This window comes from Lagenorhynchus albirostris, chromosome 13 (assembly GCF_949774975.1).
Source record: "Lagenorhynchus albirostris chromosome 13, mLagAlb1.1, whole genome shotgun sequence".
Taxonomy (NCBI): Eukaryota; Metazoa; Chordata; class Mammalia; order Artiodactyla; family Delphinidae; genus Lagenorhynchus; species Lagenorhynchus albirostris.
In genome coordinates this window covers 84,327,249-84,347,790 of record NC_083107.1, presented here as the reverse complement: position 1 = coordinate 84,347,790, position 20,542 = coordinate 84,327,249, and positions in this window count along the sequence as shown.

Sequence of the window (20,542 nt, the reverse complement as noted above, 5' to 3'; positions counted from 1 at the left end):
TTTCAATTTTATGTTTGCTTCATTACAGAACACACATACATAAAACTTTCAGTAGGGTTGCATCATCTGAATCATAGTTTTCAGTTTCAGCCCAAACCACTGCCAGTTATGAAAGCCTGGCCTTGCTTGATTTAGGTCTTCGAACAAACCTAGAAAAGTAGTTGCTAGAATGAAAACAATTCTTGGTTTGTTTTGAGTATTGCTGTACGTGGTTGGAAGGAAGAAAAATGCCTTGCCCTTGCTAGGCTTTCAGCTTCAGAATGACTATCTGAATTCTAGTAGCATCTCTTGGCTACCCAGTGCTCATTTAGGGATAGGAGAAGGTGCTCTGGGGCTCCTGCTCTGACTTTCCCTGCAACCCAGCAATGAATAAAATGACTACTCACTTTTATACTAATAGAGAGCCACTGTCCAAAGGTAAGGAAGTGAATGAAGCCAGAACTGCTCAGTGAGAGTTGTCCAGAAGCATTCCACATGAAATATGATGTTCAAGACATGGAAGAGATTGCTCCAAAACACGCTACCTGGATTTCAGGTTTTTCTGGGAGGCAGGCAATCCCTCACTCAACCCACACAAGTTAACAGCAGATCAAAAACTGAGGCTGACACCGAGGTGCGAGAGCCAAGTTCAGGACACTGGTCCATAAGACACCTCCCAGTTCCTCATAATATCAAATGGCGAAAATCTCCGAGAGATCTCCATCTCAATGCCAAGACCCAGCTCCACTCAATGACCAGCAAGCTACAGTGCAGGACACCCTATGCCAAACAACCAGCAAGACAGGAGGACAACCCCATCCATTAGCACAGAGGCTGCCTAAAATCATAATAAGGTCACAGACACCCCAAAACACACCACCAGACATGGACCTGCCCACCAGAAAGACAAGATCCAGCCTCATCCACCAGAACACAGACACTAGTCCCCTCCACCAGGAAGCCTACACAACCCACTGAACCAACTTTAGCGACTGAGGACAGACACCAAAAACAACAGAAACTATGAAGCCATAGCCTGTGAAAAGGAGACCCCAAACACAGTAAGTTAAGCAAAATGAGAAGACAGAGAAACACACAGCCGATAAAGGAGCAAGACAAAAACCCACCAGACCTAACAAATGAAGAGGAAATAGGCAGTCTACCTGAAAAAGAATTCAGAGTAATGATAGTAAAGATGATCCAAAATCTTGGAAATAGAATGGAGAAAATACAAGAAATGTTTAAAAAGGACCTAGAAGAACTAAAGAGCAAACAAACAGTGATGAACAACACAATAAATGATATTAAAAATTCTCTAGAAGGGATCAATAGCAGAAGAACGGAAAAGTGACCTGGAAGAAAAAAGTAGTGTAAATAACTACTGCAGAGAAGAATAAAGAAAAAAGAATGAAAATAATTGAGGACAGTCTCAGAGACTTCTGGGACAACATTAAATGCACCAACATTCGAATTATAGGGGTCCCAGAGGAAGAAGAGAAAAGAAAGGGACTGAGAAAATATTTGAAGAGATTATAGTTGAAAACTTCCCTAATATTGGAAAGGAAATAGTTAATCAAGTCCAGGAAGCACAGAGAGTCCCATATAGGATAAATCAAAGGAGAAACACACCAAGACACATATTAATCAAATTATCAAAAATTAAATACAAAGAACAAATATTAAAAACAGCAAGGGAAAAATAACACATAAGGGAATCCCCATAATGTTAATAGCTGACCTTTCAGCAGAAACTCTGCAAGCTAGAAGGGAGTGGCAGGACATATTTAAAGTGATGAAGGAGATAAACCTACAACCAAGATTATTCTACCCAGCAAGGATCTCATTCAGATTTGATGGAGAAATTAAAATCTTTACTTCAAGCAAAAGCTAAGAGAATGCAGCACCACCAAACCAGCTTTACAACAAATGCTAAAGGAACTTCTCTAGGCAGGAAACACAAGAGAAGGAAAAGACCTACAATAACAAACCCAAAACAATTAAGAAAATGGGAATAGGGACACACATATCGATAATTACCTTAAATGTAAATGGATTAAATGCTCCAAGCAAAAGACATAGACTGGCTGAATGGATACAAAAACAAGACCCATATATATGCTGTCTACAAGAGACCCACTTCAGACCTAGGGACACATACAGACTGAAAGTGAGGGGATGGAAAAAGATATTCCATGCAAATGGAAATCAAAAGAAAGCTGGAGTAGCAATGCTCATATCAGACATAATAGACTTTAAAACAAAGACTATTACAAGAGACAAAGAAAGAAACTACATAATGATCAAGGGATCAATCCAAGAAGAAGATATAACGATTGTAAACATTTATGCACCCAATATAGGAGCACCTCAATACATAAGGCAAATACTAACAGCCGTAAGAGGGGAAATTGACAGTAACATATTCATATTAGGAGACTTTAGCACCCCACTTTCACCAATGGACAGATCACCCAAAATGAAAATAAATAAGGAAACACAAGCTTTAAATGATACATTAAACAAGATGGACTTAATTTATATTTATAGGACATTCCATCCAAAAATAACAGAATACACATTTTTCTCAAGTGCTTATGGAACATTCTCCAGGATAGATCATATCTTGGGTCACAAATCAAGCCTTGGTAAATATAGGAAAATTGAAACCGTATGAAGTACTTTTTCCAACCTCAATGCTATGAGACTAGATATCAATTATAGGAAAATATCTGTAAGAAATACAAACACATAGAGGCTAAATAGCACACTACTTAATAACCAAGAGCTCACTGAAGAAATCAAATAAGAAAACAAAAAATACCTAGAAACATATGACAATGAAAACACAAGGACCCAAAACCTATGGGATACAGCAAAATCAGTTCTAGGACAGAAGTGTATAGCAATACAATCCTACCTTAAGAAACAAGAAACATCTCAAATAAAGAACCTAACCTTACACTTAAAGCAATTAGAGAAAGAAGAACAAAAAAAACCCCAAAGTTAGCAGAAGGAAAGAAATCATAAAGATCAGATCAGAAATAAATGAAAAGAAATGAAGGAAACAATAGCAAAAGATCAATGAAACTAAAAACTGGTTCTTTGAGAAGATAAACAAAATTGATAAACCATTAGCCAGACTTATCAAGAAGAAAGGGAGAAGACTCAAATCAGTAGAATTAGAAATGAAAAAGGAGAGGTAACAACTGACACTGCAGAAATACAAAGGATCATTAGAGATTACTACAAGCAACTCTATGCCAATAAAATGGACAACCTGGAGGAAATGGACAAATTCTTATAAATGCACAACCTTTGGAGACTGAACCAGGGAGAAATAGAAAATATGAACAGACCAATCACAAGCACTGAAATTGAATCTGTGGTTAAAAATCTTCCAACAAACAAAAGCCCAGGACCAGATGGCTTCACAGGCGAATTCTATCAAACATTTAGAGAAGAGCTAACACCTATCCTTCTTAAACTCTTCCAAAACATAGCAGAGGGAGGAACACTCCCAAACTCATTCTACAAGGCCACCATCACTGTGACAACAAAACCAAACAAACATGGCACAAAGAAAGACAACTACAGGCCAATATCACTGATGAACATAGTTGCAAAAATCCTCAACAAAATACTAGCAAACAGAATCCAACAGCACATTAAAAGGATCATAACCTATGATCAAGTCGGGTTTATCCCAGAAATGCAAGGATTCTTCAATATACACAAATCAATCAACATGATACACCATATTAACAAACTGAAGGAGAAAAACTGTATGATCATCTCAATAGATGCAGAGAAAGCTTTTGACAAAATTCAACACCCATTTATGATAAAAACCCTCCAGAAAGTAGGCATAGAGGGAACATTCCTCAACATAATAAAGGCCATATATGACAAACCCACAGCCAACATTGTCCTCAATGGTGAAAAACTGAAACCAGTTCCACTAAGATCAAGAACAAGACAAGGTTGCCCACTCTCACCACTATTATTTAACATAGTTTTGGAAGTTTTAGCCACAGCAATCAGAGAAGAAAAAGAAATAAAAGGAATCCAAATTGGAAAAGGAGTAAAGCTGTCCCTGTTTGCAGATGACATGATACTATACATAGAGAATCCTAAAGATTCTCCAGAAAACTACTAGAGCTAATCCATGAATTTGGTAAGGTAGCAGGATACAAAATTAATGCACAGAAATATCTTGCATTCTTATACACTAATGAAGAAAAATCTGAAAGAGAAATTAAGGAAACACTCCCATTTACCATTGCAACAAAAAGAATAAAATATCCAGGAATAAACCTACCTAAGGAGACAAAAGACCTGTATGCAGAAAATTATAAGACACTGATGAAAGAAATTAAAGGTGATACAAATAGATGGAGAAATATACCATGTTTTTGGATTGGAAGAATTAACATTGTGAAAATGACTCTATTACCCAAAGCAATATATAGATTCAATGCAATCCCTATCAAACTACCACTGGCATTTTTCACAGAACTAGAACAAAAAATTTCACAATTTGTATGGAAGCATAAAAGACCCCAAATAGCCAAAGCAATTGTGAGAAAGAAAAACGGAGATGGAGGAATCAGGCTCCCTGACTTCAGACTATACTACAAAGCTACAGTAATCAAGACAGTATGGTAATAGCACAAAAATGGAAATATAGATCAATGGAACAGGATAGAAAGCCCAGAGGTAAACCCACACAGATATGGTCACCTTATCTTTGTTAAAGGAGGCAAGAAGATACAGTGGAGAAAAGACAGCCTCTTCAATAAGTGATCCTGGGAAAACTGGACAGCTACATGTAAAATAATGAAATTAGAACACTCCCTAACACCCTACACAAAAATGAACTCAAAATGGATTAAAGACTTAAATGTAAGGCCAGACACCATCAAACTCTTAGAGGAAAACATAGGCAGAACACTCTATGACATAAATCACAGCAAGATCCTTTTTGACCCACCTCCTAGAGAAATGCAAATAAAAACAAAAATAAACAAATGGGACCTAATGAAAATTCAAAGATTTTGCACAGCAAAGGAAACCATAAACAAGACCAAAAGACAACCCTCAGAATGGGAGAAAATAGTTGCAAATGAAGCAACTGACAGAGGATTAATCTCCAAAATTTACAAGCTCTTCATGCAGCTCAATATCAAAAAAACAAACAACACAATCCAAAAATGGGCTGAAGACCTAAATAGACATTTCTCCAAAGAAGACATACAGATTGCCAAGAATCACATGAAAGAATACTCAGCATCACTAATCATTAGAGAAATGCAAATCAAAACTACAATGAGGTATCACCTCACACCAGTCAGAATGGCCATCATCAAAAAATCTACAAACAATAAATGCTGGATAGGGTGTGGAGAAAAGGGAACCCTCTAGCACTGTTGGTGGGAATGTAAATTGATACAGCCACTATGGAGAACAGTATGGACGGTCTTTCAAAAACTAAAAATAGAACTACCGTATGACCCAGCAATCCCACTACTGAGCATATACCCTGAGAAAACCATAATTCAAAAAGAGTCATGTACCACAGTGTTCATTGCAGCTCTATTTACAATAGCCAGGACATGGAAGCAACCTAAGTGTCCATCAAGAGATGAATGGATAAAGAAGATGTGGCACATATATACAATGGAATATTACTCAGCCATAAAAAGGAATGAAACTGAATTGTTTGTAGTGAAGTGGATGGACCTAGAGACTGTCATACAGAGTGAAGTAAGTCAGAAAGAGAAAAACAAATACCACATGCTAACACATATATATGGAATCTAAAAAATATATATATAAATGGTCAGAAGAACCTAGGGGCAAGACAGGAGTAAAGATGCAGACCTACTAGAGAATGGACTGAGGATACAGGGATGGGGAAGGGTAAGCTGTGACAAAGTGAGAGAGTGGCATGGACATATATACACTACCAAACGTAAAATAGATAGCTAGTGGGAAGCAGCCGCATAGTATAGGGAGATTAGCTCTGTGCTTTGTGACCCCCTAGAGGGGTGGGCTAGGGAGAGTGGGAGAGAGACGCAAGAGGGAGAGGATATATGTATATGTATAGCTGATTCACCTTGTATAAAGCAGAAACTAACACACCATTGTAAAGCAATTATACTCCAATAAAGATGTTAAAAAAAAAAAAAAAACTAAGGCTGAAACATAATCAGGTGGGATTTGGGCGCAAAACTTCAAGTAGGGCCTTGCCTATCTGGAGCACAGACCAGACCTGTGGATGGCTCTCCTGAGCTAAAGGGCAGGTCTTTGCATGAAACTCTCAGCTCAGCTCCACGTCTTGCCTTTGTCTCTTTACTGTCACTTCTGTTTTTGGCAGTTTTCATTTGTGTTTTCTCTCTTTTGACAAATAGAGGTTGACAGGTATTTATTTTTAGACAAAAAGTGTTTTTATAAATTAAATCTTTTCTTCCATCCCCACGATTAACTGCTAGAAGTGTAAAATTAGATAAAGTGAAGCTGAGTAACATGTAAGCCATGGGATCTATAGTTTTACAGACTTGGGTTTCAATCTCGGTTTTTTAACTTACTAAATATATGACTTTTAGACATTAATCTAACTCTTTGATCCTTGGTTTCCTCACCCAAAATATGGGAATATCAGCACATGGCTCATAAGATTTATGTGCAGCAGTCAAGCAATATGGGTAATGTTCTGAGGTCCAGGCACATAGTAGTTGCTCAGTAAATGAAGACATGGTGATGATGGTGATGATGGTGGTGACTGTGACAATGACATCTCTAAAAGTGGGGTCGTCCTGTCTAGCATAAATGTACAATGATAAGGAAAGGATAGATTGGCAAAGAAGACAATGATTTCTGAATTTCTTTTTCATCAAATGGTTTCAGAATGTGGTTTAGGAAAACTTTCCAGAATGACAGACAAGCATGTTCAAAGTAAAGGACAACAGAAAACTCACCCTATCACTAAATATAGGTGATTCTGCTTTACATAATCTTACTGAGTCCTCATTTCTTCCCCCTTTCAAAGTCATGGACCATCAAGAATCAAAAGTCAAACCAATTTATTAAATACTCTGGCAGCAGGAGTAAGAGGTTTGATTATTTCCTGTTGCTTTAATCCCAGAAGCCCAATCAGCCAGCCATGAGCTCTTGGTTACAGCATTCTTATGGTTTTTAAAGTCCTATGAGTTGTCAATCAGGAACTCCAAAAAGACTAACCGTAGTGTGAAATATCCACTTCCTGTGAACTGTATATTGTCATGTCTGCACTTCAGTTTTGCTGAGTGCCAAAAAAACTGTGTTGATGCTTTAAGGAAATACCCTCTAATTCTTGGAAGTAGAAAGGGTTACATAATTAGTGGAAGAAAATGTATTTATTTATTATTTTCTTAAATATTATATTATTATTGAGATCCCGCTCCATTCCAGCCTCTGTGGTAGGCATGGAGAAGGGTCTGGGAAATAGGTAGAAATACCATTTCATATACTTGAACTTGAGGAGCAGGAATGTAAGAAATGTCCTTGGCCTATTGTTTCCGTAGTTGGCTTTCAATACAGTGTACGTCTTTTAGTGTTAGAGTCCTCACTCTAGGAGTCTTTGATTTTCTACCTTCTGTCATATACCCATCTTGGCACAAAACAGTAGGTGAGAGAAAGAGAAGGGCTATCCTGAAGGTAAAGGGGAGAATGCTCAGGCAGGATCATGATTGGGAAAACACACTGTGGGACTCTCGATATTAGAAGGAGAATGGGCACAGGGTGAGTACACATATCATAGCACTCCTTTTGTGTCTATTCCCTGGAATAAACGCTCTTCTGGGCAAGGGATTATTTGCACAGCCACTCGTGAGGAGAGGGTTGGAAAACAGATTGGAGTGTTGGTTTTGTAACATTTCCTCTCATCGGAGTTTCAACCCAGCTCAGCATGGTTCAACAGCATCAATGGGATTATCGATTTGTAGGAAGTGAGAGAAGTTTTCTCAATAGGCAATGATAAACAAAGGAGATTATTACAGTAAGAATAATTCTGGAGTCCCACATCATTTCACCAAAGAGAATGAATGAGAGTTTTGAGAGAGAGAGAGAGAGAGTGTGTGTGTGTGTATGTGTGTGTACTGTTACACTGTGGTCAGGCAACTGCTTTTCCTATTTTTCTTTATTAATATTTTTAGAAAAAATTCACACTCGTGGTTTGTTTTTACATCCTCTAGTTCTCTTTTCTTTTTTTAATCACTAGAGTCTCTGCTTACGTGTATTGCACAAACACAGACACTTACGTATTTTCAAAGCCCCCAAATACAATTTTTTTAATCACCCTCTAACTCTAAATTAAAGAAACATAGCATTGCCACCTAATTTCAAATAATACTCCATTAATGAGCACTGAAATTTTTCTTTCTCAAGACTTCCATGTTGGTAAGCTTGCTCATCATACCTCAATATGCTTATATAAAAACTTATAATTAAAATATTCTATGTGAAAAACACTACAGTGGTCACTAAGTCAAATGACCTTGAATACAGGTGACAAAGCTGAGGCTCCAAGACCTTAAGTAACTCTATTAGTCACATGATTGGCATGTGTGTTGTTCAATTCAATGGATTTTTGTTTGTTTTTCTTTTAGAGTTAAATATTTAGCAGAATCAAATGAGGACAGGAAGGCAGGCATATCACATCAATTTTATTTTGTTTTTAATCTTTCATTTTAAGTTTTAAATTGAAAAGTAAAGATGCAGACCTACTAGAGAATGGACTGAGGATACAGGGATGGGGAAGGGTAAGCTGTGACAAAGTGAGACCTAAGTACAGCATTTCTTTCACCACTACTATCAGTGTCTCTCCTCTGTGGTACAACTACAAACTTTGACTTAACTTCTTTCAGGTAGAGTAAGATAGCTATATAACAAGAAAACCTAATATGCAAAAAGGCTCAAAACATGATAGGAGTCTATTTCTTGCTCAGGTAAAGTATAAATCAGACGTTCCTGTTCGGTGGTGGCTCCTTTACAATTAAGGTTGCAACTTGCTTTCCAACTTGGGGGGTTCCATCAGCCACCATATATGATTTCCAAGGTTGCAGGTGGCAGGGGAGGGGTTCTCTATTATGACAGCCAGTAAAGGAAAAGGGTATGGAGGATGGCAAAGGGAGGTTTTCATGGGCCAAACTTAGAAATTGTATCATGGTGTACAGCGATTCTACCCACGCTTTATTGGCTGGAACTCAGTTACACAGGCACAACCTAACTGCAAGTGATCCTGGCTGATGTAGTCTGAGTACATGTGTATGGGTGCATGTATGTATGGAAATGGAATCAGTCTATGCACATGTTGCCGCAAATTCCTTTTACCATATTAGCCATATTAGATCATTACGTGTATTGGGTGCACAATGTTCCAGTGAAAAAATGTTCTGTGTTTATTTAACTAGTCTATGTGATCTTATCCAACTTTCAAAACACAGTAAAATCTTGCTTCACTCTTTGTAATGACACATTTTAAATATTTGAATTTTGGGGATAATTGAGACTCTATCTTCCTAAGCAACACTTTTCATCAAAATTCTAAGCAAATTTTACATGAAGCTCTTTCTAGATGCATTACACAGGTAGATGCCTTATTAGAAATCATTACTGAACAGAACTGATTGAGTTTTCTTAGGACCATGGCAGAGAGAGTGGGGCTTCCCAAGCACTCAGTTGGTTTCTGTATTTCCTAGTCTCCTTGACCAGCTAGTTCTTGTCTCTGGGCTGTGGATGTAAGCAATGTGTGCTAATTCTGAACCAAAAGATAAAAGACTGGCCACAAACTTTAAACTGTCCTGCCCAAAAAGGTGACCAAGGAGGCCTCACATCGAAGTGGTGGAACCACTAGAACAAAGCAACAAGAATTGTTGAATTACAACATGGAGGATAATTACCCTGGAGAACTGCCAAACTGAGAGCAGAATTTTCATGACTGAGGAATGCAAACCTTCACTGCATTAACCTCCTAAGAGGTAGGGGTTGTTACTGCAGCATATTCTATCCTGACTAATGAAATGTTCGTGCGATATTATATAAAATATTAATTATATTACTTTACATTATTGATTAATATTAGTTTCCATTTCTGTAGGACTTAGAGCTTACATAAGACTTTCCTAGTCATGAGCTTATATAACTTGCACAACAGTGTAATTCTTATATATATAACAACATATAAGCCATTCCTGAGATGTGTTCTACTACATTACTGAACATTTACGAGTTAATAGTATTTTACTTTCTGAGTTAGTATGTCTTCTTTTTATGGGATGTTTGTGCTTGCCACTATACCTTCCACCCTATTGCCACTTTTCATGCTGTCTTAGGTGATTTTAGTAGGCAACTTCTGAATTTAGTTTTATTTGTATTAAGAAAAGTAAATTGTCTCAGAATGAGAACCTGAGAACCTCCCTTCTGAGTAAGCTATTTAATTCAACACGTAGAATGTGCAGTTTTAATTTTCCATCATAAAAATTCTTTCAAGAGTACTTAAAGCTATTTCATGTCTGCCTCATTTTAAGAGTGGGTCTGTTGCAATCCTTGGCTTCTTTAGGTTTTATTTGACTTTATCTTTCCTTTCCTTGCTTCCTACCTACACTGTACTCGGGTGTGATGACCATATAGGGAAATTAAAGTTCCAACAGGGAGATAACGGAGCTGATGTGGACAGGCCTGGGGCCTGGTCTGCCTGGTGATAACTCTGTATCCAGTGCAGCAGAAGACAGCTCATGGCCTGGAGTCCAGGTTTTCCTCAGTAAAATTACAGAACTGGGTTAATTACCAACTAAGATTTTTCTGCATACCAAATTATCTGGTTCTAATTAATATTAACAGTCTTTAGAGACTGAAAAGCTGTTCAAATCTTGTATTCAAGCAGCAAAATATAATTGTTAATAGACTTTCAGTGTATATAGTGAGCCGGTCCACATGCCGTGCACTTTAATATAGCACTTCATCTATGAGATTCTCATTACTCCCATTTCATACTTGGGAAACTGAGGCTTGCATAGGAGAGTAAAATGCTCAGGGTCAGGCAGGGCTGAATGATGAAATGGGCAGTTGAATCTAAGTATGTTTGATTCCAGAGCTTCAGCCCTTAACTCTTAAGCTCTATTTTAAGCAATGGGAATTGTTGCTATATAGGCCCCCAGGAAATTAATAAAACAGGTAATAGGTGCTATAGTTCTCCCCCAAAACCAGACCATTCTCCCTGTCCTTATGTGGAACCTCTTTTGCACAGACATTGGTGCGCCATCCTTCCATGATTTGTCCAGTGCAGCAGGGCCCACTGCGACTGCTGGGCTGACTTACCACTCTTCTGAAGGTTCAGTGGTGAGGCAAGTGTGATCCCACAAGGATTGAGAACTTATTATCCACGACACCACAGGCCACATGAGCTTCTTGTCCACATTGGTTCTGCATGGATCCTGTTGTCCCCCAAGGCCAATGAGGTCATGTGGAGGTGGGTCCAGGTGCACGCCATGCACACACAAGTCTGTGCACAGACTTGAAACACTGAGTGTGGGAAGCCCCAATCATATAAGTGGGCTTCTAGCAAACCTGCCCACCTTTGCCCCAGAGGGACACATGAGCTTTGTTATCCTGGTCAGAAAGTCCGCCCTTTGCTTTGGAGGCAGACACTAACTTCCAAGACTGCTATGTAAATGTTCTTGGAAACAATCTGAGATGCACAGAGATGCCATGGAGAGTTGGTGGCTGACACTACCTAAAGGTGAAAATGTGCCCAGAAGCAAAATATGCCCCAATGTGTCCCTTCCTTGACAATCGTAGCATCTGCGTCACTCAAGGGTCTTCTCTCAGCCAGGAATGATGATACAAAGTAGAATGGGGAGTGTGGATGAGAAGTCCCTGCACTTTTCCCAGAAAGCTCCTTTTCTGGAGTAGTTGGTCTGAGTGTAAATTGGTCTAATCCATTTGGAAAATATTTTGGTAATACGAACAAAGAGACGTAAGTGTACTGATATGCATTGAATAGAAATTCCAAGTCTAGGAATCAATCCCAAAGGAACAATTTGAAACCGCTGAGAAAAGTTCACATAAATAGATGATTTATAATAACAAAATGGTGATCATAATCTAAAGAATGGGAGAATAGTTAGATAAATTATGGTGTATATTTTGATAAAACATTACCTTTTTAATTTTAAATGATGGTTATGGAATCCCTCTATTAATACGAAAAGTATCTATGATGTAATGTTATGTGAAAAATTACGGTTACAACTGTATTCAATATGAGTACAAATGTGGTGTAATACCCACTCATAAGGGGAAAAAGCTCAAAGGAAATTCACTGAATACTGCTATATGCTTGCTGAGTTGGGCTAGTGGAGTGAAGAATGAGAGTTTTTTTTTCTCATCACAATTCTCCAAACATTTTGGACACATGGTTTGATTTTTAAAATGAAAAATATGTATAAGGTTAAAAAACAAACTCTTGTAGTGATGTGTTAATGTTATCAATCAAACATTAATCTCTAGATTTAAGTCAGAAACAATCAAGCATTTTTCTTCTTTTTAAGGTTACGTCCTTTCAGTTATTAAGTTTGTTAATTAAAATTTCTTCCTTTAAGACCGCCTGTGTCCCAAGCGTGAAAGGCATGTGGACCTCTGCAGGGAGGTCATGGAACAGAGGTCACTGTGGAGGCAAAGGTGGTCTTCATGGAACAAGGATCCACTTTCCTTTCTTTGGATTCCTCCATTACTCTACATGAGCCCTCCAAGAGTAAAAGAGAAATATGACACGTGACAGCTATGACAAGGTCCTTATACGTCAGCATTGGCTCCTAATCAACTCTCTGGACTCACCCATCATGAAGCATCCTGACTCTCCTCCTACCCCATCACCACCCATTAATCTGAACTAGACCCACTGAAGTTCATTAAGGTCCTAGAATGTTCTAGATCCTCTTTGACTCCAGTCCTTCCCACCTGCTAACCCATCTGCCTGAAGCTCTGCTTCTTCAACTCACTTTCACCAAACTAACTCTTACTTAAGATTAAAATCACTTTCTCTAAGAAGCCTACTGCAGCCTCTTGAGTCTGGATCAGGTGCCCCTGCTGTATTCCTTTAGCAACCTTATCTCAGCACTCCTCACCCTCTATGTGCTAACAAATACTCCTTCAATAGGCCAGGAGACTTTAACTGGGGAGTAACCTAGAAAATGCCAAACATTTTTTTTTTGATGTTGGGGGTAGGAGTTTATTAATTAATTAATTTTTGCGTGTTGCGTCTTCGTTTCTGTGTGAGGGCGTTCTCTAGTTGTGGCAAGCAGGGGCCACTCTTCATCGCGGTGCGCGGGCCTCTCACTATCGCGGCCTCTCTTGTTGCGGAGCACAGGCTCCAGACGCGCAGGCTCAGTAGTCGTGGCGCATGGGCTTAGTTGCTCCGCGGCATGTGGGATGCTCCCAGGCCCGGGCTCAAACCCGTGTCCCCTGCATTAGCAAGTAGATTCTCAACCACTGCGCCACCAGGGAAGCCCAATGCCAAACATTTGATTCTACAAGGTAACAGTTAGCACAATACATCATCTCGAGTTGATGAGAACAGGGAAGGCATGTGAGGATCTGGCTTCTATTGTTTAGTTATTTCATAAAAACACAGTTAATTTCTTAAGCAAATTTTATGCTATAAAGAGGCTGGATCTTGGATATCATGATGTCAAAAGGACTACGCGTTGTGTGATGAGCCCCCAAACCACGAGGACAGAACCCTCACACATGTCATTTTCACTGGTAAGGTAACGGTCTCAATCAAAGGAGCATCTGGTGATTCTCATATGACTTGAATTTGCTGCTTTCCTTACATGAGGCAAAAAATTACCAGCAATGAATTAGCTTTCCTTTCTATTTAAATCACTTTACTGTAAAATGTTTCAATTTCTGATCTAAGTTATTATCTCATAGTACTTAGATAAACTTTCTGTCTTACATTATTTTCCTTAAAAATGTACCTCTCACAATATCAAGTATCAAATTATCTCAATTTCTATCTGAGGTGATTAGGCTTTTGGTAAGTTCCTGAAGTGTTTATTCCAAACTATTAAAAACCCACTCTGAAGTTACATCTCTGAGTGAGACATCTGCCTTAGAGAATAACAGTATTCCAGGCCTTTTCCCCATTTGCAGCTCACTGCCCAAGGAGAGGGAGGAATGAAATGTGCCTCTTACCTAAGCATCATGCCCCCTACCCCATATTCTGACTTATTCCTCTACTTGGCTGAGAATTACTGACCATTCCCATCAGGACTGGATTGAACCATGTATAAAATAGACCTACTGTTAGAAAGAGAATTAGATGAAATCATTGATACATAGAGCATTTTAAACATATTTTAGATGAATTCTATTATATGGACAAAGTGTTTTAGAGTTTTCTAAAGTCTTTCTCCAGACTAAGATATCTCTAGAGACATCTTGATTAGAAAAAGAGGAAGATACTTTAAAAATCTTTTTTGATGGGGATTGTTAAAAGAAAATCTCTTTGTGTTTTCCTATTTCAATTCACCATTTTTTTTAAGGTCAATAATACCCATTATGATGGGCTTCTACTCTTTGGAATTTGCAAAGAAACCATTTGGGAGAAGGTTCTCGGGTCTTATAATCTTATCCAACTGACAAGTTCACCTGCTGCATAATATCGTCAGATTCTGCAACCCCAGAGATGTGTCATTTGCATTTGGAGCCATTTTCTTTAATAGGTGGACTGGGAAACACAGACACACACACACACACACACACACACACACACACACACAACATGAGAGCTGTGAGTTCAGTTTTATTTGAGGACTTTCTGAGGACTATAGCCTGAGAGACAGCCTCTCAGATAGCTCTGAGGAACTGCTCCAAAGAGATAAGGGGAGATGTCAGTGTATATGTGATTTTGGTAAAGGTGGTACTGTACATGCAATCAAGCACACATCTGGGTAGAAGGTTGCTATTAGTCACAAGGAAAAGATGTGTCCATTAATGATTTTAGTGTTTTTCTAGGTATGGGAAGATGAAAGAAATAGGGTTCATAAAATTTACTCCTGAAAATATCTAACTATCTGAAGGCCTGTTCTGCCATTTTTTTTTTCCCAGGGCACAGAGTGCCTCATTCCTGATATCCACCCTGAACTCCTTTCAGGGTATGTTAAGGTCAGTGACTGCAGTGGCTAATGACTCAATCTTTGTAGAGACAGATGGTGGGAGATTCTTTAGTTGGCAAATAAATAAGTGGAGCTACCTTTCTAGTCAAATTTGAGGATTACAATCCTATTGATGCAAGTGGAAGATGATTTCTTGCCTGCTGCTATGTTTAATACACACAACTGATGCATTTTTTAAAGAAACATTTCCAGGCTCTTAGGTGCTTAAAGCTCCAAACCATGCAAAGAACATGAAGGAAGAATCCACAAAGTTGCTAATATTTTTGACCAATGCGGTGATGAAATTGCACTCCCCAAGGATCTTTCTGCTAATGTAGCTGAGCTAGGAAAGGTCTAAGGCCAATCACATAAGGTGGATCAATGGCTCTTTCATCAGAGGGAGCCCAGCTGCTGGCCCCAGAGTGCACCCTACATCTAGCCCCCGATCTTCCAACTGCCCAGGGCTGACAGGGGGAAGGAAGGGCTATTGCTGACATGAGTGATTTGAGCTGAAGAATCTAAGCTTTTAGAAAACCGTAGTTCACATTTCATTTCAATTATTTGTGTGTGTGTTCCTTTTTGTTGCATTTTTTCCCTTGTGAAGAAACTTGCCATGTGGTATTTAAGGTGACCTAACTCTGGCGCCGAGAACGTTCAGTGTGGTTTGTCTTCCCACCCACACACAACTTGCCTTGCAGACTTGACAGGGATAGATCAGCCCCGCAGAGGAGCAAACAAAAAACCAAAAATACCCTCCTCCAAAAAATACCCCACGGTGTGAAACTCTTTCTGAGAAAGAGTGGCCTGTTTCCTTAAAACAGAAAAAAAATTAACAAAAATAGATTTTTCTTAAGATTCTTATTTACTCAGATGATATTGATTCTGTTTCTAGCACAGCACAACCGACTGTAGTGGCTGCCCAGAGATTTTTAGAAAGTCTGATAGATGAGAATGCAATGGGGTTTTGCTGTGAGTGAGTTGTGCTTCTCACGTTGCTTATTAGAAGGTAAATGCATAATTATACAGCACACTCACAGAAGAGCAATAAACTTTATGGGGGAATTTATAAAACAGTATGTTTACATCAACGGTGCTATACAAGTAACAAATAATAATAACATTGTGAAGAAAATTAGCTCCTTAGAAGCATAACATTTAATATGTAGCTCCGTATAATTAATATCCTGGCAGTTTAATGTGTTACTCATTTTCTTTTTTTCCCTCCCCTTTACTAGGAAGAAAGGAACAGAATTTGTTTAATTTAATATGGCGTTTTCACAGTAGTATACAGCCAAAATGTCTCATGCTGGATTAATCTAATTTCCTGTCCCATAACTTTGAAACTGGCCACTGGTTTATTAATGTACAGTATGCCCACTTAGATGATGTGTAAATATCATTCCCTCCTCACTGTTACCTTTCGCCTCCCTGCCGACTGTTCTGCTAGACACCCCACAATGCAAAGACAAAGAATTATTTAGCTCAAAATGTCAAGTGTGCTGAGGCTGAGAAAGCCTGAATTAGCTCATTGATCTTTACAACCATCCTCAAAGGCAGGGGTTATTATTTTGTGTGCAAAAAAACTTGCACACAGAGGATCCAAGCGATTTATCCAAGATAAAATTTCATAGTGCAAAGTTGAGGACTCCAGGCTTGATGTCAGGTCTTCAGCGTCTAAATCCCCAGGCACCTGCCGTAGCCCTCTTCTTTTACAAGTGTTTTTACATTGAGAACTTGGCATTGGTTGCAGCACACACATATGTGCTGTTCAAAAGTGTGTGTGTGTGTGTGTGTGTGTGTGCATGCACAGGTATTGATATTTTCCTGACATCCAGAAATTGGTCCCTAGGAGCCAGACATGTCTGACTCCACGCAGAACTGAAGAAAGCCACACCTGCCTTTGGCCCTGTCCTCTTAATGCCCCGGATGAAGTAGCCCCTATAGAGGCCACCCCACTGTGCATCATTTCCTGTGCTCGTCCTCTGGCCTGTGATGACGGCGGCCCCTCCTCCCTCAGCTCCACCACCCATGTTAATGATGCTCTCGCCTTTTCACTGGAGCATTACGTTGCCGGAACACACAGAGAAGGGGCCCTTCCTCTTCACTATTCAGCTGTCACCGTCACCACTTAATAAACAGTGAAGAGGCAGTGACTCAGATCGCAGGTGCCAGTTTGGCCTGGGTGATTGTCAAATGGACCCATCCCAGCTTATTTAGGGTGCCTAAAGGCAGGCCCCATGCCAGCACGCCCTGCGAGTTCCAGGAAGAAGGGCAGGAAAAGTGCATGAAGAGTGGAGCTGGGCTTAGTGACATCCAGGTGTAAGTGATTTGGGGGGAGGACTCAGGAAGGAGGAACCTCCTGGCTCGGAATCAGTAGGTGATTTCTGCTCGATGCTCCTAGCACATAGTGGTAACCCTTCTCCTACGACCCCTAGGGTCAGAGCACCTGACTCTGCCGTGGTGGATGCCTACCTTGACATACCGACACCCATTGTGAAGACAAGGGAGCATCCAGACACTCCCAAACGTCCTTTGTAGTTTGAGTCACACCACATGGCAACTGGCTTGTTGGTCCAATCCCTGCTAAGCATGAAAGACTGCTTCTCTCATGCAGTCGCTTAGTTTAGTCAAGGAACCTTCATGTGTGGTTCTGGGCCACATCCTGAATCCCTAGTGGTTCAATAAGGGTGTGGTGATGGACATCTGCAAGTAATTTTATGAATTTTAATAAACCTAATAAGAACCATTCTATCGCATCCAAACCACAAAAACTTACCAAGTGCCTTTAGGTGCCAGGCAGTGTGTTTGGCTCTGGAAACATTCAAGCATCATCTTTGAGCCCAGGATATTCAGAGGTAACAACCAGTTACACAAACCAGTTACACGATCACTTTAGACATAGTAATAAGGTGGTATATGCTTTAGGTGATGCTTTAAAAGAAGAGTGGCAAGAATGTCTATCATTTGGAATTTGGGACAGGAGATTTGGAGTTGGTAGCAGAGAACATGAATCACAAATTGTACATAACATAAGGACTCCAAGTTGTGTAACTCGGAAACAGATATTCTTGACATCCTTAGTGTGGAACACTTGAGAGCACTGTGCTCATCATATTCATTCCTGGTTTTTGCATCTATGCCTTTATCTTAATTCCATGCTTATCATTCCAGTTATTCATCTTTAAACATTATTTTATGACACAACATTACCCTGGCTCTCGAGTTTCTTGCATGCACTGATATGATATTCTTTAGACCTTCCTCAAATGCCAACTCCTCCAGGAAGCTTCCTCAGTTCCCTCTGGGATCATGTAGACTACACAGGAAGACCATAAATATTTCCGTGCACCTTTTTAATGCACACATCATTTTGTACCTTTTATTATATTATAAGAATTAGGTTTATTGTTGTACAACCTGTTTCATCCAGTTCACGTGATTATCAATCATCAGAAAAATATTTATGTTCAGGAAAACGACAAACAAGTCGAAGTTAGTTTCTGGATCCATCTTCAGTGAGAGCTCACCAAAGTCTTCCATTATCTCCATAGGATACCTGCCCTGTCCCCACCCCACCACATTAACACCCTGGGCTGCCAGAGCATCCTGAATATGGACCTGCCATAGTCCTTTCCACTCTGCAGCTTATTTTCTTTTGCGGTTCTCTCTCTGATGAGACTTGAGTCCTGAGGAACAGGGACTGAATCTTGTTCGCTCAGCACCTTGTATGGGACAGGATCAATAGGGGGAACTTAGCGTTTGTGTTCAATCCACTACATGTAGGTATCTGTTAATCATTTGAGCAAGAGCTCTGAAGAGCCAGCACCAAACTTGGTGCTCATAAGCTTGGGCCATTCTACTACTTGTTGTATGCAGGAAAGCAGTGAGAGACTCAAAAGCAATCAAGTCCAATCCAAATGAAACCTTATTAGGTTCAAATTATGCATTACACTGAAACACTCTTACCATGAGTACATTTGGCCTGTACATAAAATGTTTGTTTGTGTTTCATTTTTTAACTGAAACTTATGCCACCCAAACTTTAACCTTGAACTGACTGACTCTCACCTTGGTGCCAAAAGTCAAGCTGAGCAATTAGCATTTGAAGTTCGTGTGAGGAGGGACCCGTGAATGATGGCTTCAGAGCTCTGCCATCTTGTCCTCCTATGAGGTTAAACCCCAGGACCGCTGTGCACACGGACCTCATTAGAGAGTCCTGGCAGGACTGTCTTCCCTGAGTTGCCTATGAAACTCATGATACTTTTTTAGGGTGTTTTTTGTAAATAATCACTATACAGAAGGCATTTTTGTCTGGTTTATAAAATGTTCATGATGACATTGTCATAGTAGCCAAGGTAGTGAGTACAACATAATGACTGGGAACAATGGATCAGAGTCATGGAAACCACTCATAGTGACTTACACACGGACTAACCTGTGTGAACCTGACAAAAGGCACGTAACCTCTCTAAGCTTCAGGGCCTTCCTGATTGCAAGATGGCAATCGGAATTACCTCTGTGGTTGTGAAGACTGAGTGAAAATACTCTGCCTGTCCAGCATTAATTAAAAATAACTTTTTAGTATGCTTTTGCTCAATGTCAGTCTGCATTACCCTTTTAGTCACTATTTGGTAGCAGATAATAAAGTGAGATGGAAAATGCCATTTTCTCTTTCGGCTGTTTTGAGGCACAGAGCTAATATCTAATCCTTAATATTTAATCCTTAATATTTAATCACAGTAGTTATGTGAATTTGAATGTCTGTGACATGTATTTTCTCTTGCTATCACATATTCTTGTTTTTATTTTACATCTAGATTTTTGAAGCCAATATTTTAGCCAGACAACATATTTTAGATGTAGGTAAAACATATTCTAGAAATAAGTAAGCACATAGTTTATTTTATATAAACAGAAAATATACATTTCCTGTCATTTAGGACTTACAGTATTGTTAGTGTGGGAAAATACATATAAAGTAAAAGTAAAATTATACACGTGTGTATATACACACACACACATGCGCACACACACACAGAGTGCTGAGCTGGCAAGTGTAACATCTGCTTCCCCAAAACCAAAAACCCCTCATTTGTAGGTTTTGCCAATTTCCATGGTGTAAATACTCCTATTATGGCACATTTCAAGCTACCAATAGTTTAAGAAACAGTGTGCACAGTTCCTAAAGCATGAACTGGCTCCGGTGGATAGCTGCTAAATTGGCTCAGACTCAAAGAAGAAAGCAAATTCAGAAAAGAGAAGTTCCATGTTTATGGACTAAAATAGCCTTGGAGGTACCAGAGAGCACGGACAATCTGAGCCAGGTCTGAAAAGACTCGTAACCTTTGGAAAACACCAAAAACGGT